The sequence below is a fragment of the Calonectris borealis genome, chromosome W (assembly GCF_964195595.1).
Source record: "Calonectris borealis chromosome W, bCalBor7.hap1.2, whole genome shotgun sequence".
NCBI classification, from domain to species: domain Eukaryota; kingdom Metazoa; phylum Chordata; class Aves; order Procellariiformes; family Procellariidae; genus Calonectris; species Calonectris borealis.
The window spans coordinates 45,155,364-45,177,887 of record NC_134351.1 but is presented as its reverse complement, the minus strand read 5'-3'; the positions used below and the strand labels follow the sequence as shown (position 1 = coordinate 45,177,887).

The 22,524-nt window shown below is 48.0% G+C and overlaps 1 long non-coding RNA gene across 1 annotated transcript in view; it reads left to right on the top strand.

Moving 5' to 3' along the window:
• The window catches only part of LOC142074738 (uncharacterized), a 181,939-nt gene that overhangs the window by 75,487 nt on the left and 83,928 nt on the right, over nucleotides 1–22,524 (top strand). The window lies entirely within an intron of this gene.

The window sequence follows — 22,524 nt, the reverse complement described above, 5'->3', positions numbered from 1 at the left end:
AGAACATTTGTTTCCATCGTTATCACTTACTTGCTTTGTGATAGTGAGCATGTTCTGTATTGGTTGTACGAAGCTCAGAATGATACTTGCAAAGTACTTTGAGAGCTTCCATTATGAGTATTAAACTTATTCCATAACCCCTGACATATGGGCAACTATTACACTGCTATTCATTTGGTTGAAAACCTTCATTAGTATTCTGAAATAGTTTCATTGAAATAGTTTAAAAGATACAGTGAAGTTGCAGGTGCTTTATGCTGCAGTGAATAGTAGACGGGGGAAAAAAGATCAAAGTGTCAGGGAGAGAGGAGAAGAAAATATTTGGAATTTTGGCAATTTGAAAAATAACTTGTGTTAAACTAAGTAGAAAATATTTTGCTATCCTGTTTGTTTTTAACTAAGCAGATATACATGCTATGAATCTGCATGTAGAAAAGCAGAGAGTCTCCAAATCTATTGTTCTAACTATTTCGCTCCATCATAGTCACACCTGCGGTTCATCATGCAAGATTATGGCTATAGAGGTGCAAAAGATATATTTCTTTCCCTTCCTGACAGTATCAACAGAGAAAACAGAAGGGAGAAATAACAGATAATAATTTCTGGTCTACAAATGAGGATTCCAGATGCAAAGATCTGTCTTGTTCAGGGTTGTACAGGGAATTTTCCATAAAGATTTTTTTCTCTGCTGTGAATGAATAGCATGTAAATTATGAGACTTTTAATATATAGCGTGTAATTTATTTAGAAGGAGGATAAATCAAGGCATAGGTCATAAGGGATTTAAATATCATAGTACAGAGGAAAAAAGAGAAAAACGTTTTCCTAAAAATATCTTGGTACATGTATCTAGGCCACAGGCTTTTCAGTCCTTAGGTTGACTAGGCGTGAGATACCCAAGTAGGGTCAGAATGTTAGCACATACCACTGGTCGAGTGCTTTATAGAACTAGCGTTATATGTAAATGGGAATGTCTGGAAATGTCTTCTGCTGTGACTTAAGAACAAAAATAATCCTAAGAGACTAGGTAATTCCTCTGGGAACAAAATAAACCTCCATTTTGTACATGGATTATATTATTGTTTCAGATAGAAAATATGTGGTAGAGGAAAGAGGGACAGATATCTTAAAGTAAATGTTGCTGTCTCTATACTTCAGGTGTAAGTTTTGTTTTGTGCTGAAACACTTCATAACAAATGGAAATAAAACCCTTCTAAGGTAAATTTTCAGCAAACTTTTGACATAGGTCAAAAGTATTCTTTTCTTACAAAAATGTTTTACTGATTGTCCTGGTTTCGGCTGGGATGGAGTTGATTTTCTTCCTATTAACTGGTATAGTGCTGTGTTTTGGATGTAGTATGAGAATAGTGTTGATAACACACTGATGTTTTAGTTGTTGCTAAGTAATGTTTACCCTAGTCAAGGACTTTTCATCTTCCTGTGCCCTGCCAGGTGCGCGGGGGGCTGGGAGGGAGCGTGGTTGGGACGGCTGGTCCAGCTGGCCAATGGGCTATTCCATACCATATGGCATTATGCTCAGCATATAAGGCTGGGTGAAGAAGAAGGAGGGGGGACGTTCGGAGTGATGGCGTTTGTCTTCCCAAGTAACCGTTACGTGTGATGGAGCCCTGCTTTCCTGGCGATGGCTGAACACCTGCCTGCCGATGGGAAGTAGGGAATGAATTCCTTGGTTTGCTTTGCTTGCGTGCGCGGCTTTTGCTTTCCCTATTAAACTGTCTTTATCTCAACCCACGAGTTTTCTCACTTTTACCCTTTTGATTCTTTCCCCCATCCCATTGTGGGGGGGGTGAGCGGCTGCGTGGTGCTCAGTGGCCGGCTGGGGTTAAACCACGACACTGATTGGCCTTGATAAAGGACTGAATAAAATATCTCCATTCCTCAATTAGCTACCAATTCCTCATGATAAAGATCTATGAGAAGCTTTGGTGTCTGAGCTGGTATTTGTGGATTTTTCTTTTTTTGCTTTTTTTTCCCACCCCATAAAGGTTTTAAAAGGCTGCTTTGATGCCTTTTGTTCTTTCCGTCCAGGAATTTATGTGACTCCCATTACCATAGTATCCATGTGATTGAATTTTTTTTTTTTTTAAAGACTGTGGATGATATTAACTGAGGGATTTTCATTTGCCTAGCAAACTGATATAGTACCATTCTGATTTCATTTCTGAAAGTATATAAAGTGTTGCTATGTGTTGTGACCACAGAAGTCAAATAATATTAAAAAAACAAAAACAAAACTAGAAATAAGTCTTTGGTTAGATGTTATATGTGATACTACATTGCTGTCAGAAGCACCAAGACCTTCATCCTGAATATTAAGGAAGACTGTTATCCATGGGAGCAGGGGAGAAAAAAAAATTGTATGTGTCAGTTATTGATTAACTAAAGGTCTTTAAAGGCTGACTAACCAGTTAAACTGTTACCATTAATGTTACAGATTTCATGCTATCTGTTCATAAAGTCTATCACTAAAATTATTTTCTACTAGAAAATGTAATCCATAATTTCATTTTTTTCTAAGACAAGGAATGCTGCTGAACCTTAATCTTTTTGCTTGTTACTCATTGTGCTGGTTTTGTCTGGGATAGAGTTAATTTTCTTCATAGTAGCTAGTATGGGGCTATGTTTTGGATTTGTGCTGAAAACAGTGTTGATAATACAGGGATGTTTTCATTATTGCTGAGCAGTGCTTACACAGAATCAAGGCCTTTTCTGCTTCTCACACCACCTGTCGCAAATGAGTGTTTTAGAGGCCACTCAAAGAATCACTGTTGACGGTATTAGCAGAAAGTGATTTTAATAGAAATTTATAAAAGCGCGACTTAGCAGAGTTCGATGGCAAGGTTCACTCTATCACTTACTACACGGATGAAGCATACAAAGGAAAAGAGCATGGGAAACTGAGGAGTCCTTGGTTAATGTAAACGCTACTTAGCAACAACTAAAACGTGAGCGTGTTATCAACATTATTCTCATATTAAATCCAAAACACAGCACTATGCCAGCAATTAGCAAGAAAATTACCTCTATCCCAGCTGAAGCCAGGGTATCGTGTTAGAATTGAGTTGGAATGATTTATACAGAGGCCGAGAATGAAAAGGTTAAGGGAGACCCTCCCGTTGAGTCACGAGGTGCAGAGAAGACCTGGCTGGGCCTACCCCTAGTCCCAGACTTGGTCAACGGTATATGTCTAAAGATTGTGTGTTTAGCAGCAGTCTAAGGTTCATTCACAATCTTAAGATAGATCATAAGATTTTAGCAGACTATATTTGCTAGCAGGTACTTCCATCAATTCACACACACACGCACACGGATGCAAAGATGGATGAATATACAAAGGTATACCTGTTAAAAATCCCCCTCGAATTCAGTGAAATACTCACGCAAAATGTCTTGGCATCTCTCAGCGGGCAAAGGGTTGAGCCTCGAGGAGTATTGCAGCTCAGGTCCCGTGCCAGCCGGCGACGGTCCTCCAAATATCGCAAACTCGAGAGTTTGCAAACTCTGAGGAGCATTCATCTCAGAGGGAGATTCTGGGCGCAACCCGCTGCGGTCCAGGAGAGCTCAAAGGGTCTCACTTGGGACGGCTGTTTATAGGGTCGCAAGATGATTGACTTTAGTCATCTGTAAATTTCCATCCTGGCCACAGTCCAAGGCGGTAGTGACTAAAATTCTGAAGGTTTCGGTGCTGTTTCAACTGAGCTACAACTCAGATAAGATGGCGCCTGGGCCAGGCAGTGGGAGTATGTTCCCAGCCTCAGCCATGCAGAGTTTCTGATATGGTCAAGGAGCGCTCAACTGCCAGACTCAGTGCACTAAGGCCGAGGTTTCATGGAAATTTCTGAGATCAACGAGCGGCCCAGGAGAAAGGGGTGGGGGAGATGCACCACCACCCCACCCCACCAGCGAGTAGGCTGGGGGTGCACAAGAAGATGGGAGGGGACACAGCTGGGAGAGCTGACCCCAGCTGACCAAAGGGATATTCCATACCATATGACGTCATGCTCAGCATATAAAGCTGGGGGAAGAAGGAGGAAGGGGGGGACGTTCAGAGTGATGGCGTTTGTCTTCCCAAGTAACCATTACGCATGATGGAGCCCTGCTTTCCTGGAGATGGCTGAACACCTGCCTGCCGATGGGAAGTGATGAATGAATTCCTTGTTTTGCTTTGCTTGCATGCGCGGCTTTTGCTTTACCTATTTGTCTTTATCTCAACCCACGAGTTTTCTCACTTTTCTGATTCTCTCCCCCATCCCACTGTGGGGGAGTGCGTGAGTGGCTGTGTGGTGCTTAGTTGCTAGCTGGGGTTAAACCATGACAGTCCTTTTTGGTACCCAACGTGGGGCTCAAAGCATTTGAGATGCTGTCAAGTTTGATTGGAATGTGCTAGATGGAATTTATAGCTGTTATTGCTGTTCAGCTATTAATTGGCAGGCTTCTATGCTTGCCATGGGGCTTGCTTGCCTTACTGTATATGAGAGCCTAGTGCTCGTTAGTGGCTGCTTTTTGCTTTCGCTGCTTGCTGTGCTACTTATCATCTGACTCTGTCGTGCCTGGGAACATTTTGATAACAGCAGTGGCCACACGCCTGGGCTGGCAGATGGCCAGGGCATCGCTGCTGTTTCTGTGCTGCTGTACTGGACAGGCTGGAACTCCAGTGTGAACTCAAGTCGAAGGGACCGTGACCTATGGATGAGTCCACATGGGAGCAGGACACCCCGAAGCATCTGTGGCCATGGATAAGCCCATGCCAGAGCAGGTACATCTCGAAGCGTCTGAGGCCGTGGTTATGTCCGTGCCGCAGCAGGTATACCCCTGGAGAGACTGTGGCTCATAGATAAGGCTCCACTTGGGGCAGGTACACCCCTAAGGAACTGCAGTCTGTGGATAAGTCCAAGCCGGAGCAGAGGCAAGGGGAGGAGTTCATTGCAACATTAAACCCTATGGTCTGGCCCAAAGGGACCAGGGGTGGAGATTGTAATGGAAATACCTTTAAATTGTTGTAACCCGGGACTTGAGTTGCATGTTATGGGAATTACTATAGCAGGAACCCCTTGTTGCTAGCCAGGCTAGGAGCAAGGGGAGGAATTCATTGCAATGTTAAACCCGATGGTCTGGTCCAAAGGGACCAGGGGTGGAGATTGTAATGGATATACCTTTAAATTGTTGTAACCCATGATTTGAGTTGCATGTTATAGGAATTACTATAGCAGGAACCACCTGAACCAATGGAGGACAAACCTTACAACAAGCAGTGCAAGTGCAGCAGTGACACGACCTGAGCTGGCTTTGGTGCCCAATAACTCCACGCAACACACCACCTCTCCTGTCCTGAGCGACCACCATAACAGATGGAGCCCAAAGTCATGGACTAAAAGAACTCAGTGGACATTTTGTGGACATTTATGGACATTTTACAGACATTTTACAGGGGTGGTCCATAGACTAAGGGAATGATATCTGCGTACTATATCAAAAGATGGGAAGGGTGGTGGTGGTGGTTAATGAGGATGTATTGGACAGTGTAGGACCTGAGCATGACGTAAATGGTATGGAATAAGGGGTGGAGAATGTTCTGGTTTTGGCTGGGGTAGAGTTAATTTTCTTCATAATAGCTAGTATGGGGCTATGTTTTGGATTTGTGCTGGAAACAGCATTGATAACACAGGGATGTTTTCGTTATTGCTGAGCAGTGCTTACACAGAGTCAAGGCCTTTTCTGCTTCTCACACCACCCCACCAGCGAGTAGGATGGGAGGGGACAAGCTGGGAGGGGACACAGCCAGGACACCTGACCCCAACTGACTGTCGCGAATGAGTGGTTTAGAGGCCGCTTAAAGAATCACCATCAAAGAAATTAGCAGAAAGTGATTTTAATAGAGATTTATAAAGGTGTGACCTAACAGAATTCGATGGCAAGGTTCACTCTATTACTTATTACACGGATGAAACTGTCGTGGTTTAACCCCAGCCAGCAAAAATAAACGCCACGCAGCCGCTCGATCACCCCCCCCCCGGTGGGATGGGGGAGAGAATCGGGAGGGCACAAGTAGGAAAGCTCCCGGGTTGAGATAAAAACAGTTTAATAATTGAAATAAAACTAAGTAGAACAGTAATAATAACAGTGAGAACAACAACAATAACAGAATACACAAAGCAGGCAATGCACAACAGAACCGCTCACCGACCGCCGACCGCGTGTCACGAACGGGGGGCGAGCCCCCCCACACACCTGGTTTTTATACTGAGCATGATGTCACATGGTATAGAATACCCCATTGGCCAGCTGGGTCCACCACCCCGGCTGTGCTCCCCCCTCCCGGTGCAAGCATCACCCAGCAACAGCCAAAGCATCAATGGGCCATCAACGCTCCTTTCACACCGAACCCAAAACACAGCACACCCCCCAGGCTACTGGGAAGAAAGTTAACCCTGTCCCAGCTGGAACCAGGACAATATCCACCCCTTATTCTATACCATCTACATCATGCCCAGGTCTCACATTTTCCCATACATTCCAATTAGTCACCGCTCCTTTTCCCTGCCTTTTGATATATACGCACACAGAGATATCATTCCCTTAGTCCATGGGCCATCCCTCTAAAACGTCCGTTGAGTTCATTTAGTCCATGACTTCGGGTTCCACCTGTCATAACAGTCTTGCAGGGCAGGAGAGATGGTGTGTGGTGTTGGGCTCTTGCATGCGGAGGCCAGTTCTGGGCGCTCGTCTGGTTCTATCATTGTTGCACCTTGCTCAGTTTCATCGGCGTTCATCCTAAATTAATCTGGGTGATTCTTACTGTAATACTGTTAATATGGCATATGGTAACCATAAAAGTGATGACATACAGTACTATGTAATAACTAACATCGTACAATTCAGTTCATTGGCTATTTTCACCCAAAATTAAATCCCCCTGAGGTACACACTGGACTTCCCCATCCTTTCTCATCACCCACCAAGTGCACCCAGGTCCCTGAGCAAAAGCAATCCCACGGATGGGTTTTCCCTTGCCAGAGGCAGGAGCAACCCAGACTGTCTTCCCCAGCATATTTCTCATATGCACGACAGGGACTTTATCCCCCTCTACAGCACGTAAGGGTTTGGATTGGGCAGGGCCAGCTCGAGTGACAGATCCCCTAGTGTTCACTAACCAGGTGGCCTTTGCTAAATGTGTGTCCCAATGCTTGAATGTCCCACCACCCATTGCCCTCAGTGTTGTCTTTAGCAGCCCGTTGTATCGTTCAATTTTCCCGGAGGCTGGTGCATGGTAGGGGATGTGATAGACCCACTCAATGCCATGCTCTTTGGCCCAGGTGTCTATGAGGGCGTTTCGGAAGTGAGTCCCGTTGTCTGACTCAATTCTTTCTGGGGTGCCATGTCGCCACAGGATTTGCTTTTCAAGGCCCAGGATGGTGTTCCGGGCGGTGGCATGGGGCACAGGATATGTTTCCAGCCATCCTGTGGTTGCTTCCACCATGGTGAGCACATAGCGCTTGCCCTGTCGGGTTTGTGGGAGCGTGATATAATCAATCTGCCAGGCCTCCCCATATTTATACTTCAACCATCGTCCTCCATACCAAAGAGGCTTTACTCGTTTGGCTTGCTTGATTGCAGCGCATGTTTCACATTCATGGATAACCTGTGCAATAGTGTCCATGGTTAAGTCCACCCCTCGATCACGAGCCCATCTATATGTTGCATCTCTCCCTTGGTGGCCTGAAGTGTCATGGGCCCACCGAGCTATAAATAATTCACCTTTATGTTGCCAGTCCAGATCTACCTGAGCTACTTCGATCTTGGCAGCCTGATCCACCTGCTGGTTGTTTTGGTGCTCTTCACTGGCCCGACTCTTGGGTACGTGAGCATCTACGTGTCGTACTTTTACAGTCAGGTTCTCTACCTGGGCAGCAATATCTTGCCACAATGCGGCAGCCCAGATGGGTTTACCTCTGCGCTGCCAGTTGTTCTGCTTCCACTGCTGCAACCACCCCCACAGGGCATTTGCCACCATCCATGAGTCAGTATAGAGATAAAGTACTGGCCATTTTTCTCGTTCAGCAATGCCCAAGGCCAGCTGGATGGCTTTCACCTCTGCAAACTGACTCGATTCACCTTCTCCTTCAGCAGTTTCTGCAACTTGGCGTATAGGACTCCATACAGCAGCCTTCCATCTCCGATGTTTTCCCACAAGGCGACAGGACCCATCCGTGAACAGGGCATATTGCTTCTCGTTTTCTGGTAGTTTGTTATATGGTGGGGCCTCTTCAGCACGCATCACCTCCTCCTCTGGGGATATTCCAAAATCTTTGCCTTCTGGCCAGTTCGTGATCACCTCCAAGATTCCTGGGCGACTGGGGTTTCCTATTCGGGCCCGTTGTGTGATCAGCGCGACCCACTTACTCCACGTAGCATCAGTTGCATGATGTGTAGAGAGGACGCTCCCTTTGAACATCCAGCCCAGCACCGGCAGTCGGGGTGCCAGGAGGAGCTGTGCTTCAGTGCCAACCACTTCCGAAGCAGCTTGAACCCCTTCATATGCTGCCAATATCTCCTTCTCAGTTGGAGTGTAGCGGGCCTCGGATCCTCTGTATCCCCGACTCCAGAACCCTAAGGGTCGACCTCGAGTCTCCCCTGGTGCTTTCTGCCAGAGGCTCCAGGTAGGGCCATTCTCCCCGGCTGCGGTGTAGAGCACATTCTTCACATCTTGTCCTGCCCGGACTGGCCCAAGGGCTACTGCATGAACTATCTCCTGTTTAATTTGCTCAAATGCTTGTCGTTGCTCAGGGCCCCATCTGAAGTCGTTCTTCTTCCTGGTCACGTGATAGAGAGGGCTTACGATCTGACTGTAATTTGGAATATGCATTCTCCAAAAACCCACAACGCCTAAGAAAGCTTGCGTTTCCTTTTTGTTAGTTGGTGGAGACATGGCTGTTATTTTATTGATCACATCTGTTGGGATCTGACGACGTCCATCTTGCCATTTTATTCCTAAAAACTGGATCTCCTGTGCAGGTCCCTTGACCTTACTTCGTTTTATTGCAAAGCCGGCCTTCAGAAGGATTTGGACTATTCTCTCCCCTTTCTTGAAAACTTCCTCTGCTGTGTTGCCCCACACGATGATGTCATCAATGTATTGCAGGTGTTCTGGAGCCTCACCCTGTTCCAGTGTGGTGTGGATCAGTCCATGGCAAATGGTAGGGCTGTGTTTCCACCCCTGGGGCAGTCGGTTCCAGGTGTACTGGACGCCCCTCCAAGTGAAAGCAAACTGTGGCCTGCACTCTGCCGCCAAAGGGATGGAGAAGAATGCATTAGCGATATCAATGGTGGCGTACCACTTGGCTGCCTTTGACTCCAGTTCGTATTGAAGTTCCAGCATGTCCGGCACGGCAGCACTCAGTGGTGGCGTCACTTCGTTCAGGCCACGGTAGTCTACTGTTAGCCTCCACTCTCCATTGGACTTTCGCACTGGCCATATGGGACTGTTAAAGGGTGAGCGAGTCTTGCTGATCACTCCTTGGCTCTCCAGTCGACGAATCAGCACATGGATGGGGATCAAGGAGTCTCGGTTGGTGCGGTATTGCCGCCGATGCACTGTTGTGGTAGCGATCGGCACCTGTTGTTCTTGGACCTTTAACAACCCCACAACAGAAGGATCCTCTGAAAGACCGGGCAAGGTGGACAGCTGTTTAATTTCCTCCGTCTCCAGGGCAGCTATACCAAAAGCCCACCGGTACCCTTTTGGGTCCTTGAAATACCCTCTCCTGAGGTAGTCTATGCCAAGGATGCACGGAGCTTCTGGGCCAGTCACAATGGGGTGCTTCTGCCACTCCTTCCCGGTTAGGCTCACTTCCGCCTCCAACACAGTTAACTCTTGGGATCCCCCTGTCACTCCAGAAATACAAATGGGTTCTGCCCCTTTATAGCCTGATGGCATCAGGGTACACTGCGCACCGGTGTCTACGAGAGCCTTATATTCTTGTGGATCTGATGTGCCAGGCCATCGAATCCACACAGTCCAGTAAACCCGGTTGTCCCTTTCCTCCACCTGGCTGGAGGCAGGGCCCCTCTAGTCCTGGTCATCATATTCGCTATCTACTTCTTGTAAGTATGAGTCAGAAGTCCCTTTGTTAAGGTCGGAAGTGGAATCAGCCCTTCTACTCTGTCTGGGGAACTCACTGGAGATCGGAGCAGCGGTTTTCCTGGAAGAACCCCCTTTTGTGGTTGTTTTCCCTTGCAACTCATGTACCCGTGCCTGTAGGACTGAGGTAGGTTTTCCATCCCACTTCCTCATGTCCTCTCCGTGGTCACGCAGGTAAAACCACAGGGTGCCCCGGGGTGTGTACCCACGATGTCTCCTCTCTTGAGCAGAGGGACGTTTGCTCCTAATGGCTGAGACGCTGGCCCGTGCAGGGGGGAAGCAGGACATATCCTCTTTGATTTGCTGGACCTCCTGAGACAGTTTCTCCACAGCAGAGACACAGGCCCGTAGGGAGGAAGAGAGACTTTCTTCATATTGCCGGAGTTGGCCAGCCAGTTCATCCACTGTTTGTTCCTCTCCATCTCTCCAGGTCATTACTGCCAATGAGTTTGCATGTGACGCTGGTGCGCTCCGTACAAACTTCCGCCACATGGGTCGGTTGCATTTGACCTCATCTGGGTCTTTGGATAACTGCTCGTTGTTCAGGTCATCATAAATCACTTCCAGCACGGCTAATTCTCTCAGGTACTGGATACCTCTCTCCACGGTGGTCCACTTGCCTGGGTGGCATATAACATCTTCCTTGAAGGGATACCTTTCCTTCACACCTGACAGGAGTCGCCTCCAGAGGCTGAGGACTTGTGCCCCTTGTCCAATTGCTTTGTCAATGCCCCCTTCCCTAGAAAGGGATCCCAGCTGCTTGGCTTCCCTACCCTCTAATTCCAGGCTACTGGCCCCGTTATCCCAGCATCGGAGCAGCCAGGTGACAATGTGCTCCCCTGGACGACGGCTGAAGTCTTTTCGCATATCTCGCAGCTCACCCAGAGATAGGGATCGGGTGGTCACCATCTCATTTACGGGTTCTGCCTCCTCCTCCTCCTGTTCTCGTGATGGCCCTGGTTCATCTTCATCCCTTACTAGACGAGCTGATTTTCTTGTGCATTTTCTTTTTTGTATAGGGGCGACTGATACCGGTGTGGGTTGGTTCTCTGTCGCAGGGGGCGGAGTAGCTGCTGTGCTTGCCCTGGGGGGTGAGGGAGCCGCTGTGCTTGCCGTGGGGGGTGGGGTAGCCGCAGGGCCTGTTGCTTTGTCATCAGCTGCAGAGACATTTCCTTCCCCTTGGGGGTTCTGAGTGGTGTTAAACAGGGCTCGGTAGGCGTGGGCCAGGCCCCAGCACATTGTAGTGTTTTGCGTCTCCCTGGAATGGCCAGGGTGACAGCATACTTCTTCCAAATATTCTACTAATTTTTCAGGGTTCTTCACTTGTTCAGGGGTAAAGTTCCAGAACACTGGGGGTGCCCATCGCCCTAGGCATTTGCCCATGCTATCCCACTCGCCCTGCCACTCATAACTATCCAACCTTGGGGCAGATCTCTGGATGACATTCTTAAATTGCTTACTAACCTTGGAGAAAACCGCAACAATATTCCCAAGGAGTACCAAGAGATATATCTTAACTACCCAGGGATGTTCAAGGTACTGGCAAGTTATTTTAACAAAGGAGATGAAGGTAGTGAGGGTGCCATTCTCTATTTCCTCCATAAAAAATCTCTCGGAGGAAAAGGTATAATTGCTAATGGTCTCCATGAGGTGGTACCCGAAATGCAGAAACGGCTTCATTACGAATCCCAAATACCAAATAACCCCCAATCCCAGCGTTTTAGTAACAAATCTCCCAGGCAAAACATCATTAATCACGGCAGAGCACAACAGACTACAAAACCCAACTCCAATTTTTAACAGGTACAGTAAAAACAAGAGCATGGTGCAGAACAAACGAATATGTTACCAGATATAAATTCCTTAATATGTTCTAAATAATCTGTCGTTATCTCAACCCTTCGTGCCCCACGTTGGGCGCCAAAAAGGACTGTCGTGGTTTAACCCCAGCCAGCAAAAATAAACGCCACGCAGCCGCTCGATCACCCCCCCCCCGGTGGGATGGGGGAGAGAATCGGGAGGGCACAAGTAGGAAAGCTCCCGGGTTGAGATAAAAACAGTTTAATAATTGAAATAAAACTAAGTAGAACAGTAATAATAACAGTGAGAACAACAACAATAACAGAATACACAAAGCAGGCAATGCACAACAGAACCGCTCACCGACCGCCGACCGCGTGTCACGAACGGGGGGCGAGCCCCCCCACACACCTGGTTTTTATACTGAGCATGATGTCACATGGTATAGAATACCCCATTGGCCAGCTGGGTCCACCACCCCGGCTGTGCTCCCCCCTCCCGGTGCAAGCATCACCCAGCAACAGCCAAAGCATCAATGGGCCATCAACGCTCCTTTCACACCGAACCCAAAACACAGCACACCCCCCAGGCTACTGGGAAGAAAGTTAACCCTGTCCCAGCTGGAACCAGGACAGAAACATATAAAGGAAAATCATCTAAGGGTTTATATTTCAGGGACTATATGTGTTTGGCAGCAGTCTAGGTTTCATTCACAATTTAGCAACACCTAATTATCAACTAATCATTAACAAACTTTAGTAACGCTTAATCATTAACTAATTCAATATTTGCAAAGTGAGTTAGTAAGTCTACTCCAATCACAACTTAATTACAGATTATGCTTACTATCAGTTCACACACACAGAGAAATATATATATAAAAAAAATATACAGAAGGTACCTGTTAAAAATTCCCCTCGATTTCAGTGAAGAAATATTCACGTCGAAAGTCTAGGCATTCCCTTTCAATGAGCGAAGGGTTGCGCTTCGAAAGGGACTCACCCAGGACCCAGTGGTCCTCCAAATATCGTAGGCCCGAAAGATTGCAAGCTCTGAGAGGCGTCCCACTCAGAGGGAGATGCTGGGTGCAGCCCGCTGCGGTCCAGGAGAGCTCAAAGGGCCTCACTTAGGACCACCGTTTATAGGTTCGCAAGATGGTTGGCTTTAGTCATCCGTAAATTTCCATCCTGGCCACAGTCCCAGGTGGTAATTACTAAAAAATTCTCAAGGTTTCAGTGTTGTTCTACTGGACACCTGGGCCAGGCAGTAGGAGTATGTTCCCAGCCTCAGCTATGCAGAGTTTCTGATACAGTCAAGGAGCGCTCAACCGCCAGACTCAATACATCAAGGCCAAGGTTTCATGGAAATTTCTGAGATCAACAAGTGGCCCAGGGAAGAAAGGGGGGGTATGAATGCACCACCACACTGACCAAAGGGATATTCCATACCATATGACGTCATGCTCAGCATATAAAGCTGGGGGAAGAAGGAGGAAGGGGGGGACGTTTGGAGTGATGGCATTTCATAGAATCATAGAATCATAGAATCATACAGGTTGGAAAAGACCTCTAAGATCATCGAGTCCAACCGTCAACCCAACACACCATGCCCACTACACCATGTCCCTAAGGGCCTCATCTACACGTCTTTTAAATACCTCCAGGGATGGTGACTCCACCACTTCCCTGGGCAGCCTGTTCCAAGGCCTGACCACTCTTTCAGTAAAGAAATTTCTCCTAATGTTCAATCTAAACCTCCCTTGGTGCAACTTGAGGCCATTTCCTCTTGTCCTATCGCTAGTTACTTGGCAGAAGAGACCAACACCCACTTCGCTACAACCTCCTTCCAGGTAGTTGTAGAGCGCGATGAGGTCTCCCCTCAGCCTCCTCTTCTCCAGGCTAAACAACCCCAGTTCCCTCAGCCGCTCCTCATAAGGCTTGTGCTCCAGACCCTTCACCAGCTTCGTTGCCCTCCTCTGGACACACTCCAGCACCTCCATGTCCTTCTTGTAGTGAGGGGCCCAAAACGGAACACAGTATTCGAGGTGCGGCCTCACCAGTGCCGAGTACAGGGGCACGATCACCTCCCTACTCCTGCTGGCCCCACTATTTCTGATACAGGCCAGGATGCCGTTGGCCTTCTTGGCCACCTGGGCACACTGCCGGCTCATGTTCAGCCGGCTGTCAATCAGCACCCCCAGGTCCTTTTCCTCCGGGCAGCTTTCCAGCCACTCTTCCCCAAGCCTGTAGCGTTGCATGGGGTTGTTGTGGCCGAAGTGCAGGACGCGGCACTTGGCCTTGTTGAACCTCATACAGTTGGCCTCGTTCCATCGATCCAGCCTGTCCAGGTCCCTCTGCAGAGCCTTCCTACCCTCGAGCAGATCAACACTCCCGCCCAGCTTGGTGTCGTCTGCAAACTTACTGAGGGAGCACTCGATCCCCTCATCCAGATCGTTGATAAAGATATTGAACAAGACCGGCCCCAGTACTGAGCCCTGGGGAACACCGCTCGTGACCGGCCGCCAACTGGATTTAACTCCGTTGACCACAACTCTCTGGGCTCGGCCGTCCAGCCAGTTTTGTCTTCCCAAGTAACCGTTACACATGATGGAGCCCTGCTTTCCTGGAGATGGCTGAAGACCTGCCTGCTGATGGGAAGTAGTGAATGAATTCCTTGTTTTGCTTTGCTTGTGTGCGCAGCTTTTGCTTTCCCTATTAAACTGTCTTTATCTCAACCCACGAGTTTTCTCACTTTTACCCTTCTGATTGTCTCCCCCATCCCACTGGAGGGGGAGTGAGTGAGTGGCTGTGTGGTGCTTAGTTGCCGGCTGGGGTTAAACCACTACACTCATATTGAGGTAGCATCCAAAACAAGTTGATCACTGAAATTCGTGCATAGAATGCATGCCCTGTCATCCTAACCTGCTGCAATCCCGGGATTGAATTACCTGCCCCGGTCTGTAGAAAGTCTCTCACTGACTTTGGTGGGCCGTGGAAAAGGCTCTGTAAAAGGTTCTGTTCCTGCAAACATATATAGGGAGACAAACATGCTGATGCTTAAGAAAATAAAGTTTGCAATTCAAGTTGGGTTTTGGGAATGATGGATATTCCAAAAAGAGTTTTTCCTGATTATATTATGCCAAATTTTGTTATAAGCTGCAGTATTGTAGCTTTGTTAGAACACGTTACCACATAATTTGAAGTATCCACATATATAAGGTCTCAAAATAAAAATAATCTGTGAAATGACAAGGACTGTTTTTTTACATTTCAAATACAAACCATTGCATGGATTTAAAATCAGGAAAAACTTTAAACTTGCTAAAAAGCTAACTCTTTTTTTGGGTCAATTTTATCTACCATACCTTATCTGTGTGTCCTGGTTTCGGCTGGGATAGAGTTCAATTTCTTCCTAGTGCTGTGTTTTGGATTTAGTATAAGAAGAATGTTGATAACACACTGATGTTTTCAGTTGTTGCTAAGTACTGTTTATGCTAGTCAAGGACTTTTCAGCTTCCCATGCTCTGCCAGGTGCAGAAGAAGCTTGGAGAGAGCACAGCCAGGACAGCTAACGCAACTGGCCAACGGGGTATTCCATACCATATGACGTCATGCTCAGTATATAAATAGGAGGCGTGGTCCAGGAAGTAGCGATTGCTGCTTGGGTATCGGTCGGTGGGTGGTGAGCAATTGCACTGTGCATCACTCATTTTGTATATTCTACCATTATTATTATTATTATTGTTGTTGTTATTATTATTATTACTCCTTTCTTTTCTGTTCTATTAAACTGTCTTTATCTCAATCCACAAATTTTATATTTATTTTTTTGCAATTCTCTCCCCCATCCCACTGTGTGTGGGGGAATGAACGAGCGGCTGTGTGGTGTTTGGCTGCCTGCCAGGTTAAACCACAACAGTCCTTTTTGGCGCCCAACGTGGGGCACGAATCATTGAGATAATGACAGATCTGACCAAAGCGTGTTAAGGCAAAATTGGTTATAAGCAGTCATTATATTGGTTTAATAGTCGCTGGTCACAATGTTGATTTATTGGCTCTCAAAGTTGTGGGGCTGGCTCTCAATGTTGGGTTATGTAATACCTTACTTGCAGTATATGTTCCCTGCTGTGCTGTTTATCACTGCTCGGAACGGGGTCAAGGTTATCATTTTGCTGCACTGTGTAACACTGTTTTATGAAATGATTGATATGATAAATCATTGGTCATGAGTCTAATCTGGTATCTGTACTCAGCATTGCCGTCATCTCTGTACCTCGGGAACCACCTCCCAGAAACTATTAGTAATTACACTCTTTTCTCCTCGGAGAACCAATCTATGGGGGAGACAGGGTGGGACACTTACCCCCACTTGTTCATCTTCCCTTCCATATATTCAGAAACTCCTTTTTCTTCTATCCTCTTCATGAAGACGTCCACAATATTCCCTGAGAATTTTGAATATCCTTGGGATGTTCAAACAAGCATGTTCCTATTGCTATGTCTCCTGAATGTGGTTCAGGTCTTGTTTAGGGTTAAACAACTATTTAGGAACACCATCCGGAAATCAACCCCGGCAACAGACATGGTGGCTACTCAAACCACGGCGACAGGCACCACATCTACTCCAACCCCCACGGCAAGCACTGTGGCTACTCAAACCCCTGCGACAGGCACTGTGGCTACTCAAACCCCGGCGAAAGACGCTGCAACTGAACCAGAGAACCAACCTGTGCTGGTATCAGTTGCCCCTATACAGAAGAAGAAATACACAAGAAAATCAGCTCATTTAGTAAGGGATGAAGATGAACCAGGGCCATCACGAGAACAGGAGGAGGAAGAGGCAGAAGCCATAAATGAGATGGTAACCACCCGATCCCTATCCCTGGGTGAGCTGTGAGATATGCGAAAAGACTTCAGTTGTCATCCAGGCAAGCACATTGTCACCTGGCTGCTCCGATGCTGGGAGAATGGGGCCAGTAGCCTGGAATTAGAGGGTAGGGAAGCCAAGCAGCTGGGATCCCTTTCTAGGGAAGGGGGGATTGGACAAGGGGCACAAGCCCTCAACCTCTGGAGGCAACTCCTGTCAGGCGTGAAGGAAAGGTATCCCTTCAAGGAAGATGTTATATATCACCCAAGCAAATGGACCACCATGGAGAGAGGTATCCAGTACCTGAGGGAATTAGCCATGCTGGTGGTGATTTATGATTACCTGAACAACAAGAAATCACCCAAAGATCCAGATGAAGTCAAATGCACGCGACCCATGTGGCGGAAGTTTGTACAGAGTGCACCAGCATCGCATGCAAACTCATTGGCAATAATGACCTGGAAAGATGGAGAGGAACAAACGGTGGATGAATTGGCTGGCCAACTCCGGCAATATGAAGAAAGTCTCTCTTCCTCCCTACGGGCCTGTGTCTCTGCTGTGGAGAAACTGTCTGAAAAACTGTCCCGGGAGTTCCATCAACTCAAAGATATGTCCTACTCCCCACCTGTATGGACCAGTATCTCAGCCATTAGGAGCAAGTGTACCTCGGCTCGAGCAAGAAGATATAGAAGGTACAAGCCCCGGGGCACCCTGTGGTTTTACCTGCATAAACACAGAGAGGACATGAGGAAGGAGGATCCGGGGAACTACAGACCTGTCAGCCTGACCTCGGTGCCAGGAAAAATTATGGAGCGGTTCGTTTTGAGGGCGCTCACAAGCCATGTCCGGGACAACCAGGGGATCAGGCCCAGCCAGCACGGGTTCATGGAAGGCAGGTCCTGCTTGACCAACCTGATCTCCTTCTATAACCGGGTGACCCGCCTAGTGGATGAGGGAAAGGCTGTGGATGTGGTCTACCTGGACTTCAGTAAAGCCTTTGACACTGTCTCCCACAGCATTCTCCTAGAGAAGTTGGCGGCTCATGGCTAAGACAGGTACACTCTTTGCTGGGTAAAAAATCTGGCTGGACCCAGAGAGTTGTGGTCAACGGAGTTAAATCCAGTTGGTGGCCGGTCACGAGCAGTGTTCCCCAGGGCTCAGTACTGGGGCCGGTCCTGTTCAATATCTTTATCAATGATCTGGACGAGGGGATCGAGTGCTCCCTCAGTAAGTTTGCAGACGACACCAAGCTGGGCGGGAGTGTTGATCTGCTCGAGGGTAGGAAGGCTCTGCAGAGGGACCTGGACAGGCTGGATCGATGGGACGAGGCCAACTGTATGAGGTTCAACAAGGCCAAGTGCCGCGTCCTGCACTTCGGCCACAACAACCCCATGCAACGCTACAGGCTTGGGGAAGAGTGGCTGGAAAGCTGCCCAGAGGAAAAGGACCTGGGGGTGCTGATTGACAGCCGGCTGAACATGAGCCGGCAGTGTGCCCAGGTGGCCAAGAAGGCCAACGGCATCCTGGCCTGTATCAGAAATAGTGTGGCCAGCAGGAGAAAGGAGGTGATGGTGCCCCTGTACTTGTCCCTGGTGAGGCTGCACCTTGAATACTGTGTTCAGTTTTGGGCCCCTCACTACAAGAAGGACATGGAGGTGCTGGAGTGTGTCCAGAGGAGGGCAACGAAGCTGGTGAAGGGCCTGGAGCACAAGTCTTATGAGGAGCAGCTGAGGGAACTGGGGTTGTTTAGTCTGGAGAAGAGGAGGCTGAGGGGAGACCTCATCGCGCTCTACAACTACCTGGAAGGAGGTTGTAGAGGGGCCGGTGTTGGTCTCTTCTGCCAAGTAACTAGCGATAGGACGAGAGGAAATGGCCTCAAGTTGCACCAAGGGAGGTTTAGATTGGACATTAGGAAAAATTTCTTTACTCAAAGAGTGGTCAAGCCTTGGAACAGTCTGCCCAGGGAAGTGGTTGAGTCACGGTCCCTGGAGGTATTTAAAAGACGTGTAGATGAGGCGCTTAGGGACATGGTTTAGTGGGCATGGTGGTGTTGAGTTGATGGTTGGACTCGATGATCATAGAGGTCTTTTCCAACCTTAATGATTGTATGATTCTATGATTCTAAGTGGGATGGAAAACCTACATTGACTCTAGAAGCACGGGTACGTGAGTTGCAAGGAAAAACAGTCACACAAGGGGGTTCTTCCAGGAAAACTGCTGTTCCAGTTTCCGGTGAGCAGTTCCCCAGACAGAGTGGAAGGGCTGATTCCACTTCTGATCTTAATAAAGGGACTTTTGATTCGCATTTACAGGAAGTGAGTAACGAGCACTATGACCAGAACTAGAGGGGCCCTGCCTCCAGCCAGGTGGAGGAAAGGGACAACCGGGTTTACTGGACTGTGTGGATTCGATGGCCTGGCACATCAGACCCACAGGAGTATAAGGGTCTCGTAGACACCGGTGCACAGTGTACCCTGATGCCATCAAGCTATAAAGGGGCAGAACCCATTTGTATTTCTGGAGTGACAGGGGGATCCCAAGAGTTAACTGTATTGGAGGCCAAAGTGAGCCTAACCGGGAATGAGTGGCAGAAGCACCCCATTGTGACTGGCCCAGAGGCTCCGTGCATCCTTGGCATCGACTACCTCAGGAGAGGGTATTTCAAGGACCCAAAAGGGTACCGGTGGGCTTTTGGTATAGCTGCCCTGGAGACGGAGGAAATTAAACAGCTGTCCACCTTGCCTGGTCTCTCGGAGGACCCTTCTGTTGTGGGGTTGCTGAGGGTTGAAGAACAACAGGTACCAATCGCTACCACAACAGTGCACTGGCGGCAATATCGCACCAACCGAGACTCCTTGATTCCTATACATAAACTGATTCGTCAACTGGAGAGCCAAGGAGTGATCAGCAAGACTCGCTCACCCTTTAACAGTCTCATATGGCCAGTGCAAAACTCCAATGGAGAGGGAGGGTCCCCTCTACACATCATGCAACTGACGCGACGTGGAGTAAGTGGGTCACGCTGATCACACAACGGGCCCGAATAGGAAACCCCAGTCGCCCAGGAATATTGGAGGTAATCACGAACTGGCCAGAAGGCAAAGATTTTGGAATATCCCCAGAGGAGGAGGTGACACGTGCTGAAGAGGCCCCACTGTATAACAAACGACCAGAAAACGAGAAGCAATATGCCCTGTTCACTGATGGGTCCTGTCGCCTTGTGGGAAAGCATCGGAGGTGGAAAGCTGCTGTATGGAGTCCTATACGACAAGTCACAGAAACTGCTGAAGGAGAAGGTGAATCGAGCCAGTTTGCAGAGGTGAAAGCCATCCAGCTGGCCTTGGACATTGCTGAATGAGAAAAATGGCCAGTACTTTATCTCTATACTGACTCATGGATGGTGGTAAACGCCCTGTGGGGGTGCTTGCAGCAGTGGAAGCAGAACAACTGGCAGCGCAGAGGTAAACCCACCTGGGCTGCCGCGTTGTGGCAAGATATTGCTGCCCGAGTAGAGAACCTGACTGTAAAAGTACGTCACATAGATGCTCACGTACCCAGGAGTCAGGCCACTGAGGAACATCAAAACAACCAGCAGGTGGACCAGGCTGCTAAGATTGAAGTGGCTCAGGTGGATCTGGACTGGCAACATAAGGGTGAATTATTTATAGCTCGGTAGGCCTATGACACTTTCAGGCCATCAAGGAAGAGATGCAACATACAGATGGGCTCGTGATCGAGGGGTGGACTTGACCATGGACGCTATTGCCCAGGTTATCCATGAATGTGAAACACGTGCTGCGATCAAGCAAGCCAAGCGAGTAAAGCCTCTTTGGTATGGAGGACGATGGTTGAAATATAAATATGGAGAGGCCTGGCAGACTGATTATATCACACTCCCACAAACCCGCCACAGCAAGCGCTATGTGCTCACCATGGTGGAAGCAACCACAGGATGGCTGGAAACATATCCTGTGCCCCATGCCACCGCCCGGAACACCATCCTGGGCCTTGAAAAGCAAGTCCTATGGCGACATGGCACCCCAGAAAGAATTGAGTCAGTGTCCTAGTTTCGGCAGGGATAGGGTTAAATTTCTTCCTAGTGCTGTGTTTTGGATTTAGTATGAGAAGAATGTTGATAACACACTGATGTTTTCAGTTGTTGCTAAGTGCCCTCCTAGTCCAAGGACAGCTCCCGTGCCTACTGACTGAGCTAGGTACACAAGATGGGAGGGAACATAATCAGGACAGCCAGCCCAGCTGGCTAATGGGGTATTCCATACCATGTGACGTCATGCTCAGTATATGAACGGTAGGCGTGATCCAGGAAGTACCGATCGCTACTTGGTTATCGGTCAGCGCGGGTGGTGAGCAATTGCATTGTGCATCACTCATTTTGTATATTCTATCATTATTTATTATCATTATTCTCCCTTTTCTGTTCTATTAAACTGTCTTTATCTCAACCCACGAGTTTTTCTCACTCTTACCCTTCCGATTCTCTCCCCGTCCCATTGGGGGGCGGGGGGAGTGAGTGAGCGGCTGTGTGGTATTTGGCTGCCTGCCAGGTTAAACCACGACAGTCAGACAACAGGACTCATTTCCGAAACACCCTCATAGACACCTGGGCTAAAGAGCATGGCATTGAGTGGGTCTATCACATCCCCTACCATGCACCAGCCTCTGGGAAAATCGAACGATACAATGGACTGCTAAAGACTACGCTGAGAGCAATGGGTGGTGGGACATTCAAGCATTGGGACACACATTTAGCAAAAGCCACCTGGTTAGTCAACACTAGGGGATCTTTCAACCGAGCTGGCCCTGCCCAATCCAAACCCTTATCTACTGTGAAGGGGATAAAGTCCCTGTCGTGCATATAAAGAATATGCTGGGGAAGACAGTCTGGGTTACTCCTGCCTCTGGCAAGGGAAAACCCATCCGTGGGATTGCTTTTGCTCAAGGACCTGGGTGCACTTGGTGGGTAATGCAAAAGGATGGGGAAGTCCGGTGTGTACCTCAAGGGGATTTGATTTTGGGTGAAAATAGCCAATGAACTGAATTGTCTGATATTGATTGCTGTATAATAACGTATGTCATCACTTCTATGGTTGCTATCAATGGTATTGCAGTAAAAATCACCCAGATTAATGAAGAATGAACTCTGACGAAACTGAGGAAAATGCAACGATGATAGAACCGGATGAGCGCAGCGATAATGGAATCAGGACTGGCTTCAGGATGCAACAATCCAACACCACACACCATCTCTCCTGCCCTGAAAGACTGTTATGACAGATGGAGCCCAAAGTCGTGGACTAAATGAACTCAATGGACATTTTAGAGGGATGGCCCATAGACTAAGGGATTGATATCTGTGTGTATATATCAAAAGACAAGGACGGTGGCGATGATTAATTGGAATGTATTGGAAAATGTGAGACCTAGGCATGACGTAGATGGTATAGAATAAGGGGTGGATACTGTCCTGGTTTTGGCTGGGATAGAGTTCAATTTCTTCCTAGTGCTGTGTTTTGGAATCAGTATGAGAAGAATGTTGATAACACACTGATGTTTTTAGTTGTTGCTAATTACCCTGCTAGTCAAGGACTTCTCAGCTTCCCGTGCACAAGAAGCTGGGAGGGAGCGTAGCCGGGACAGCTGTCCCAGCTGGCCAACGGGGTATTCCATACCATGTGACG